The sequence below is a fragment of the Trichomycterus rosablanca genome, chromosome 10 (genome assembly GCF_030014385.1).
Source record: "Trichomycterus rosablanca isolate fTriRos1 chromosome 10, fTriRos1.hap1, whole genome shotgun sequence".
NCBI lineage: Eukaryota > Metazoa > Chordata > Actinopteri > Siluriformes > Trichomycteridae > Trichomycterus > Trichomycterus rosablanca.
The window spans coordinates 10,033,018-10,043,983 of NC_085997.1; the positions used below are offsets into that span (position 1 = coordinate 10,033,018).

The 10,966-nt window shown below is 41.6% G+C and overlaps 1 pseudogene; it reads right to left on the reverse strand.

Moving 5' to 3' along the window:
- Window positions 1-7,662: 7,662 nt before the first annotated feature.
- LOC134322049 (uncharacterized) lies at window positions 7,663-9,725 on the reverse strand (annotated as a pseudogene).
- Between the last annotated feature and the right edge of the window lie 1,241 nt (window positions 9,726-10,966).

A 10,966-nucleotide genomic window follows, 5' to 3' on the forward strand; every position in this document is an offset into this window, starting at 1 on the left:
GATGTACTTTACATCCATTTAAATATGTACTTAAATACTTAAATATCCATTTAAGTATGTTTATTCAGCGTCCATTTACATTGTTACAGCAGTATTTTACGACAAAAATGGAAATGTTCACATTATTTAAATGGATGCATGGGCGGATCTACCGGGGTGGCATAGGGTGGCAAATGCCACCCTAAAAGAAAGCCTTGCCACCCCTGCTGCCACCCCAGTTGGCAGCAACAAATTAAAAGAAAAGTTATGGCCAATTTGCAACGCTGCCACTCTGACACAGTCAAAAACTGTTTGCTTTCCCTCTCATACATCTGCCACTCATCACCTGTGTCTTACCTTAATGCCTTTCCTTTGATAATGATAATGCCCCACCTACAGTAGTGTTACCATACTTTTACCATACTTTTATCTCCTATTAATGAGATTACATTGTATGGTCACTTATTCCTAATATGAACTGTTTCACATGAAACCTTAAATGCAAGACATTGATTGCGTGAGATTAAGTTTGTCTGTATGAGTTTGTAAATGGCAGCCCGTGCCCTTTTGTAGTGTGTACATACTATTTCTCATCAAACTGTTATAACTGTGATTAAATTCAGTATAAATACGTCTGCTATATGTTGCCACCCCTCAAAAATTCCTGCCCCCCTCTCGCCACCCCATAAATATTTTTCTAGATCCGCCCCTGAATGGATGTAAAGTACATCATATACTAAATAAAACAAAATGGGAACAAAGACCCCACCACCACCACAAACACCAAGAAAATAACCCTCCAGCAGAGCTGCAACAAGAACAGGACAATCTCCTACAGGTCCAACAAAATCAAAGAAAAAATGCACTTCATAAAAGACCTGACATTGTTCGTCCTAAAGGCTAAGATCAACGTTTTAAATAAACTGAGTCTGTGATGGTTTAAAAACAACGCATAATATAGAAAACAGTACGTGAGCTTAAACACGTTGCACCCTCACTTTATAATGCAGCATCAACACTCTGTTAGTACATTACAATTTACAAATTTATTTATTTATTAGCTCAAACGGTAGAGCGCTCGCTTAGCATGCAAGAGGTAGTGGGATCGAAGCCCACATTCTCCAATGCCGAAACATTATGATCACTTAATTAAAGGCAACACATAATATGAAAGTCGTTGCTCACTGAAATGCTGCATCAAACATTAGGTCAGTCTGTAAGTTCTACAATGACAGTTATGCTCTATTTTTACTCAAATCCTTTGGTTTAAAGACCTTTTTTGACTTGTTTAAATTGACAAATGTAGCGCCCCCTAGCACCCCTGGCTGTATTTGGAAAGCGCTCCCTGACTTCTTTTATTTGTTTAAGAAATCTCTTTCTTTGTGGTAATGTAAGGATTTAAAAGGGCCACTACTTATCAGTACTTACGATTATTTTATATTTAAGCTATACTCTTATTTAAACCGAAAAAACTTCAATTACCCTATATATATGTGGTACTAACCTGGCACAAAAACTAACCTGGCTCTGCGACTAACACCATTTACAGTAGCTGTATTAACATTATACCTGACTCACATACCAAACTTGTATACGTTAATAATACTTTATAAAACAAATTAACTATTTACTTATTTACACTATCATTAATATGCATTTCAAACCCCAATATATTTTACAAAAATGTTATAATACAGATTCACTCAAATTACCATCAGTAATATTTAAAATATTATCAATCCCTCCTAAGCCGGCAGTTAGGTAAATAACGAACTAAAAAAAGGGTACCCAAAATTACCGTTGCAGGCCTGATCCAACCTAATAGTCCCAATCAGCACAGATCACGAAGTATATTTGGTCGGTTGTGGTGGAGCTGTCCACGTTCTTTGTTTACATGGCTGGAACAGAAAAAATCCACCAGTCTTTTTCCCTTTGATCTTGGATGAAACAATCAGAGTTTATCAGATGCTTTTAATCCACTGTAATCATCACAGTTGCTGAGGAAGCGTACTGCCTTCAATGTCCATGCGCGAAACTCAAGAGACGAAGTTCACGGCTGATACAGCATAAACAATGTCACTAATCGACTGCAAGATGTTAATATAAGACTCACTGTCCGTTTGTCTTTACGCATCAAGAGAGATAAATCCTAAACAGGTGTTTTACCCGCTTACATGACACTTTTTTCACATCACGCTATTTTCTCCACTTTTTTCTTCTTTTTCCACCCACTTTCTCCCGCTCTTTTCCCGACCTGTGACAGTTCATGCTGATTGGCTTAAAAATAAATCAAGGGAGGGCTATACATACACTTTACTTTAAACAGCATAAAACAACCAGAACATTATTTACAGAACAAATAAGAACTACTTATTTACTATAAGTATATATAGTATATATATTATATATTATATACTAAAATTTGGGGATTACTAATATTTTGTTTATGTTAATTTATAACTACTTATTTACTAGTTATAAATTAACATAAACAAAATATTAGTAATCCCCAAATTTTAATTGGGCTACACAAACACACAATAACTTATAATTCTCCACTTTTGAAATGTCTCGGAGTTTTATCTGAAATGACTTTTTCGTTAAAATAGCGGTACGTGACTTTTTAATGGTTTTTCATCTGGTGAACTGTTTTGTAAAAGATGAACAGCTGAAACTCACGACATCCCCTTTAAAATGCAGCATCAACCCTTAAGTCAGTCTATCAGTGGTACAAAGACAGTTTTGATTGGGTTTAGATCGTCCTAAAGGCTGCAATAAACGGAGTCTGTGATGGTTTAAAAGCAAGGTATAATACAGAAAAGAGTATGTGAGCTTAAACACGTTGCACCCTCACTTTATAATGCAGCATCAACGCTCTGATAGTACATTACAATTTACAAAAGGCTAAAGGGGATTCATCGTGAGGGGAATTAGCTCGAATGGTAGAGTGCTCGCTTAGCATGCGAGAGGTAGCTGGATCGATGCTCGTATTCTCTGAGTTTGCTGGCCAATTAAGAACAGGGATACCATGGTCCTTAAACCAGGTACTGGTAGATTACAAACAGATTCCTTTCTTTCACCTTCTTCTTCTTTTCCTGTATCAACTGCACGATTGTTTTACAGTCATTAAAATGTTATGTGCATTTATATGTGGCAAGAGAAAAAAAATCCATAAAAATCTAATTGAGTTAGCAAAGAACCTTAAATTATATTAAAGTATAAACAGTTCTACCAAGAACACAAAAAGAACCTTTCAAAAAAAAAAGTGATGTGTATAAAAACAGAAGGAAACTGCTGTTTAATTAATTATATTAAGTAGTGTTCACTTTTATTCTTAGTAACGCGGTGTGTGCGCAACATAACCTGTTTAATACACCGCTGTATGAGTGCAGATGAAGCCTCATTTAAGCTTTTGAAGCTTTTTTCCTGATTGTGCTGAAAATACCTGGGGGGAGGGGGGGCACCTTACACAGTCATGAGAACAAAGGTTTTATTTATGGTGTTTAATATTTATTATTTTTATTCTTTATAATAATAAGTCAGAACCATATTTTAGGCAAAACAACGCACTCTGCCCACTGCGCTACTCATACAGCGGTGTATTAAACAGGTTATGCTGCTATAACCAGCGCACACACACCGTTACTAAGAATAAAAGTGAATACTACTTAATATAATTAATTAAACAGCAGTTTCCTTCTGTTTTTATACACATCACACTGTCTCCCATTGATAAAAATACAGAACAAAGCGTCCTGTATCAGTTCAATACAGAACGCGGCGTTTAGTCTCCAAATAAAGAAGGATTCTGTATTTTACAGGACGGTGGGTAACCCTGGTTTGATTGTCTCTTATATAATCAGTGAGATAAAACACAGCACCAAAGCTTCATCAGTCCCACACATGCTCCCAGCTAACACAGAACGTTCCCGTAACGTTAGATTTTGGTTCCCCTATGGTTATTTTTAGGGAACCATCCCATAACGTTATGGGAACGTTCTATTTTCGTTAAAAAATCAGCGCTGTTCCCGGAACGTTCCGGGAACTATGAAACCTAACGTTCTCTCATGGTTTTATGAAAACTAACAGAGAACGTTATCTAAAAGTTGCCTTAAGGTTTTCTTTCTTATGTGTTTAAAGTAACGTTCCAGTAACGTTCCCGGAAGGTTTTCTTATGATCTTTAAAGTTTTTTAGTAGGAACTTACCAAAAAAGCAGCCTTTTGCTTGAGACGGTCCATGTAGATCAACCTTTACTTACAAGTACCAACTATAAAACTATGAAACCTAACGTTCTCTCATGGTTTTATGAGAACTAACAGAGAACGTTAGTTAAAGCTTGTATAAGGTTTTATTTCTTATGTGTATAAAGTATTGTTCCAGTAACGTTCCCGGAAGGTTTCTAAGTTAACCCAGCTAGCACAATCATCTGGCCCAGTTCCCACTTTTCTATCGGCACAGTCGGCCGAGTGTCAGAATCGACCAGAATGAATGTAGCCAGATCCGGCCCAGTTGTTACCACAGCTGGGTTTGGCTGGTGCTCGTAGAAACGCGTGCGCGTGCGCGTTGTCCGGATGTGGCCCAGCGTCCAGTCTCTGATTCAGCGGCGGCAGAACGAGCGTCACCATAGCAACAGTGCGACGCGAGCCGTTGAAAACGAGGACTCGTTCGTTCGTGTGAGGTAAGTAAACATTTAATCTTAACTTTTTACTTAGTAAAATGTAAGCAGAAAGTCTATTAATGAGTTTTGGATTAAGATAGAGAGCAATTTGGAAATGGAATGTTAATGTTGGTAATGTTATCTAGTGAGTTTCAGGTTAACTGGTAGTCTGAACTGAAACACTTCAGGTAACGTTAGCTAAAAGGCTAACAGTTTCTAGCATTAGACAACAGCTGCTAAATAATTAAAGTTCATTGAATACTGTGGATAACGTTAACTTAAAAGCTACAATAAGCAACAAGAACAACAACAACAACAACAATAATAGTAATACAATAATAAGCAACAGACGACCTACCATCTCTGACTACATCCACAAGGTGGACCAACAAAGCAGGTGTGTATAATTTAAGAGTGGACAGTGAGTGGACACGGTACTTGAAAACTCCAGCAGCGATGCTGTGTCTGATCCAGTCATATAAGCACAACACACAGTAACACACCACCACCACGTCAGTGTCACTGCAGTGCTGAGAATGATCCACCACCTAAATAATACCTGCTCTGTGGTGGTCATGTGGAGGTCCTGACTATTGAAGAATAAGGTAAAAGGGGGCTAACAAAGTATGCTGAGGAACTGATGGACGACAGTGGAACTGTAGAGCTACAAAGTGCACCTATAGATAGATAACTTTATTAATCCCATGGGGAAAGTCAGCAAATGGTTAGTAAACTATATGGTTAGTGGAGCTGATAGAAAAAGAGTATACATACAAGGAGGTGGTTTTAATGTTATGGCTGATCGTATATAATTTTATAACCCAAAGATTGTCCCTTGTATTTTTTGTAGATATTCAAGTGTCCACTACCATCACTGAGCCACATTTGCTTATTCACCTCTCATACATGAGTAAAAACTATGAACACTACTCTGCAGCATCAAACAGCCGGTGTAGATCATCAGCCAAGGTCACAAGATCCAGCAAGAAGGTTCTGGGTTCGATCCCCAGGTGGGGCGGTCTGGGTCATTTCTGTGTTGTTTGCATGTTCTCCCCATGTCCGCGTAGGTTTCATCCGGGTGCTCCGGTTTCCTCCCACAGTCCAAAGACATGCAAGTGAGGTGAATTGAAGACACTAAATTGTTCATGTGTTTGATATAACCTTGAGAACTGATGAATCTTGTGTTATGAGTAACTACCGTTCCTGTCATGAATGTAACCAAAGTGTAAAACATGAGGTTAAAATCCTAATAAATACTAACAAACAGTACTTCTTTATATTGTATATATATATAGTTTACTTTTATAATTATTATTCTTATATGCAATTATATGTTGTTTTCTATATATAGTATTCATATAGCTGTCATTTTGGTTCACTTTTGTAATTGGTCTTATTTATAATATTCTGATTATTATTATTATACTACTTGCTGCAATTATCTTAATAAAATACTTTCTACTGCACAATCTGTAGTTAATCTGTAGCATAAATCTACTGTTTCATCTATGAGGATGTGAAAGGAGAAGAAAACGGTAAATAAATGATATCGTAGTGTTTTGGGGGCTATTCCGGCCCAGTTATGGGAGAGTAAGCGGAGATCTGGCATCCGGATTTGGGCCAGTGTATTTGGCCCGATTCTGGGCAGTCATTCAAAAAGTGTCAGAGCCGACACGGGCTGCCGGTGTTACCGGAGTGTTATTGCAAGGTTGTCTAAAGTTTTCAATAATTTAAAGGTTAGTACAAGGTTCCCTTAAGGTTTCAATAATTTTAAGGTTACGGGAACGTTAGGGGAACGTTCCCACAACTATAATGCACAACCAAACGGGAACGTTCTATTTCCGTAAAGAAAACTTTCCTGGGGAACCAAAGGGCAACCAAAATGATCCGTTCCCAGAACGTTCTGGGAACCAAAAACTAACGTTCCCGGAACGTTCTGGGAACCAAAAATTGTTAGCTGGGCTGCTGCTTTAATATAAGCTCCGATACACTGAGTCCAGTGTTACAAAAGTGAAACAAGCTTTAAAGCCTCGGTATCAAATGTTCCGTCCCTAATAAACAATGTTTTGTCCATTTTGTGTTAATTACTTTCATTATTTCGCTTTTGTTTTCCTTGTGGGAATTCCTTAGATGTTTAGAAGAGCGGACAGTAGATAGAGATGCACACGCCACGTCTAAACATCTGCACAATCTAATAACTTTCCACAAGAAAAACAATAGCGGGTCAACTGGATAAAATGATTTCCACAAACTAGACAAAACCTTGTTTATCGTCACCATCACAAACTCCGTTCACTTTACCGCTGACAAACAGTTTGATTGACAGCAGGTAAGCAACACGCACTTCCGGTGTTATTGTCCCTACCTTTTCCGTCAGAAATGTGCGGCCGAGAAGTGCAAAACAAATTAACATTTTAGAAAACAAAATTACATATGCCGAAAACAAATTTACAAGTGCTGAAACACTTTTACATATGCCAAAACAAATTTACAAACACTGGGTACCCAAACACTTGTAAATTTGTTTTTGCTTTCGTTGTAAATTTGTTTTTGTTTTTTTGTAATTTTGTTTTCTGAAATGTAAATTTGTTTTGCACTTCTCGGCCACCGTACAAAACAGTGCAGGATATACCAACTGTTTAGTGCAGTGCAATAACAAAGCGGCTCTGTGAAGCAAGAACTAAAATTATGATGCATGTAATTCAACATAAAATATGTGGGTATTAATATCTAAAACTCAGTGCATTATTAGGCTGCACATGAATATAGATTTAAATGGTCCTCTATTTACTACAGTCTGTTTGAAACAGCTGGGCATACAACTAGTCGGTGTGGAGAACATGTTACACATATAGTGTGCTATTATTTCAAGCTGATCAAGTACATGCTATTTCACTTACAAACATCTCACAAAGTACAAATTCTTCATCATTCTAAACTTGTAACATACATCAACTTGATGCAACCTGGACACATCATCAGTGATGTTACCTGGGGTCACGGAGTGTTTCAGGTCTTTCGAACATCATTCACTCTCACCCAGGCGACCCAGCTGGGGTTGATCGGGCCCCAGCTTGCGTCCAGGTAGCGCTACCCCACCCACGGCTCTCCTCTCCTTATCCACAGCCACCTTGAGGCAACTTCTGCTGCCTCAGTGACCTCCTTAATGGCCCTTCGCTTACTGGGCCCTATGATGCCCAAGATGTTGTAGGCCCTGCAGAGAGACTGGCCTGCAAACCCTCTGCATCCCACCTCAATAGGTTCACACCGCGCTCGCCACCTGTTGTTCCGACACTCCTCCACTAATTCAGTGTATTTTGCCCTCTTCCTCTCGTTGGCCTCCTTGATACGGCCCTCCCAGGGTATAGTGAGTTCCAGGAGAACGATCTGCTTGGAGGTCTCTGAGATAAGTAGCATGTCAGGCCGTAGTGTTGTGGTGGCAACCGTTCCTGGGAATTTCAGTTGCTTCCCCAGGTCAACTTTCAACTCCCAGTCTTGTGCTGTTGTTAGCAGGCCAGATGAGGTGGCCCTAGCAGCTGATGATGGCTTCTCCCCAGCCCGGACGAAAGAAATGGTGTTCTTTACATGGCGGAGGTGCTTGCAGTGGCCAATTCCACAGCTGATGGTGTTTGCTATGGCCTTCGAGACTTGGTCATGGCGCCAGCGGTAGCGCCCCTCGCCCAGGGCTTTCGGACAGCAGCTGAGGATGTGTTCCAGGGTCCCCCTCTTCAGGCACAGGTTGCAGACTGGTGCCTCCACCAATCCCCAGCTGAACAGGTTGGATGGGCTCGGTAGTACATCGTAGACAGCCTGGATCAAGAATCGTATACGATGGGGCTCTGCTCTCCACAGTTCCGCCCATGAGACTTTGCGGTCCACTGCATGCTCCCATCTTGTCCAGGCTCCCTGCTGCCGCATTCCAACCATTCTGCTGGTGCGCTCCTCCTCTACTGTTGCCCGCACCTCTTGCTGCACCAGTACTCTCCTGTCCTTCCCCTGCACCTTATCGTAGCGGGACGTTGTTCTGCTACCGAGGCCAGCTCTTCCATGGGTCACTGCTCCCACCAGTGCCTTGTGCCATATCCTTGCTTCAGCCACATCCACAGCCTCTGCTGCCTTCCACCTCCGCCGTGTCCTCACCTCGATCCCAGCCTGGGAGACCTTCGGGTCCTCTGACTCTCTGTATTGCAGCACCTCCCTGGCACGGCTCACCTTGAACTCCTCATTCAGGCTGCTGATCGGGAGCTTCAGCTTGTTGTTCTGTCCATACAGGGCGATGTTGCTCAGGCTCCGAGGTAGCCCCAGCCACTTCCGTAGAAACCTGCTGACTCTCCTCTCAAAGCCCTCGATGGTAGAGATTGGAACCTCATAGATCAGAAGGGGCCAGAGAATTCGTGGGAGGATGCCGTGTTGGTAAACCCAGGCCTTGAACTTACCAGGCAGGCCTGACTTGTCCACTGTGGCTAGCCAGGCTTCCAGCTCAAGGTTGGTTTCACGAATGGCTGCCGTGTCTCTCAGGTTGTGATCAAACACCTTCCCCAGGCTCTTTACTGGTTTCTCAGTGATTGATGGTATCTGGGTATTGCCAAGTGTGAAGCGGAACTCGTTGGTAACCTTTCCTTTCTTCAACACCAGGGATCTGGACTTTGCTGGCTTGAAGCACATGCGAGCCCAGGTGGTCATCTCTTCCAATCCCTTCAGGATCTACCTGATCCCTGGGACGTGTGGTGTTGTCATCGTCAGATCATCCATAAAGGCCCTATTGGGCGGCTGGCGGACACCGGACCTGGTGAGGGGACCTCTACACTGGACCTCTACAGCCTTCACCAGCATGTTCATTGCGAGTGCGAATAAGATCACTGAAATAGTACATCCAGTGATGATCCCCTTCTCAAGCCTGTGCCAGTCTGATGTTATAGGCCCGGCAGACACTCTCAGACTGAAACTATCGTAGTAGTCCAGAATGAGGTCTCTAAACTTGTCTGGGATGTAGTGCTGGCGCAGGGTCTCCTCAACCAGTTTGTGGGGTATGGACCCATAGGCGTTTGCAGGGTCCAACAACAGCACCACCAAATCCCCCTTATTCATCCCATTATTTCACCCAGAGAAATAATTACCCCCCCCCCCCCCTTCCCCAAAAGGGGAAAGCACTCAGGTTCGTATAGCAAAATCAGCAAGAGGCGTGTGTTTATAGAAAAATAGAACACTTTATTTATTTAACCCAGTATTATCTAGACAAGTCATAAAATACATCTTAAAAGATACAGTACAATTAAACTTGCTGCAAAACAGGGCAATAAATGTATTACTGAGATCAGCAAAAGCCCCAAGATTTTGATTACAGGTTACAGGACACCAAGAGCACGCCTACAAACCAAACAAACAAAATGAAGAAAAAGAATAATTACTACGATGAACCCTACCAAAATAAAACTAAGTGGTCACCCAAAGTACAACACCAAATACATACAGTGTATCACAAAAGTGAGTACACCCCTCACATTTCTGCATATATTTTATTATATCTTTTCATGGGACAACACTATAGACATGAAACTTGGATATAACTTAGAGTAGTCAGTGTACAGCTTGTATAGCAGTGTAGATTTACTGTCTTCTGAAAATAACTCAACACACAGCCATTAATGTCTAAATAGCTGGCAACATAAGTGAGTACACCCCACGGTGAACATGTCCAAATTGTGCCCAAATGTGTCGTTGTCCCTCCCTGGTGTCATGTGTCAAGGTCCCAGGTGTAAATGGGGAGCAGGGCTGTTAAATTTGGTGTTTTGGGTACAATTCTCTCATACTGGCCACTGGATATTCAACATGGCACCTCATGGCAAAGAACTCTCTGAGGATGTGAGAAATAGAATTGTTGCTCTCCACAAAGATGGCCTGGGCTATAAGAAGATTGCTAACACCCTGAAACTGAGCTACAGCATGGTGGCCAAGGTCATACAGCGGTTTTCCAGGACAGGTTCCACTCGGAACAGGCTTCGCCAGGGTCGACCAAAGAAGTTGAGTCCACGTGTTCGGCGTCATATCCAGAGGTTGGCTTTAAAAAATAGACACATGAGTGCTGCCAGCATTGCTGCAGAGGTTGAAGACGTGGGAGGTCAGCCTGTCAGTGCTCAGACCATACGCCGCACACTGCATCAACTCGGTCTGCATGGTCGTCATCCCAGAAGGAAGCTGACGCACAAGAAAGCCCGCAAACAGTTTGCTGAAGACAAGCAGTCCAAGAACATGGATTACTGGAATGCCCTGTGGTCTGACGAGACCAAGATAAACTTGTTTGGCTCAGATGGTGTCCAGCATGTGTGGCG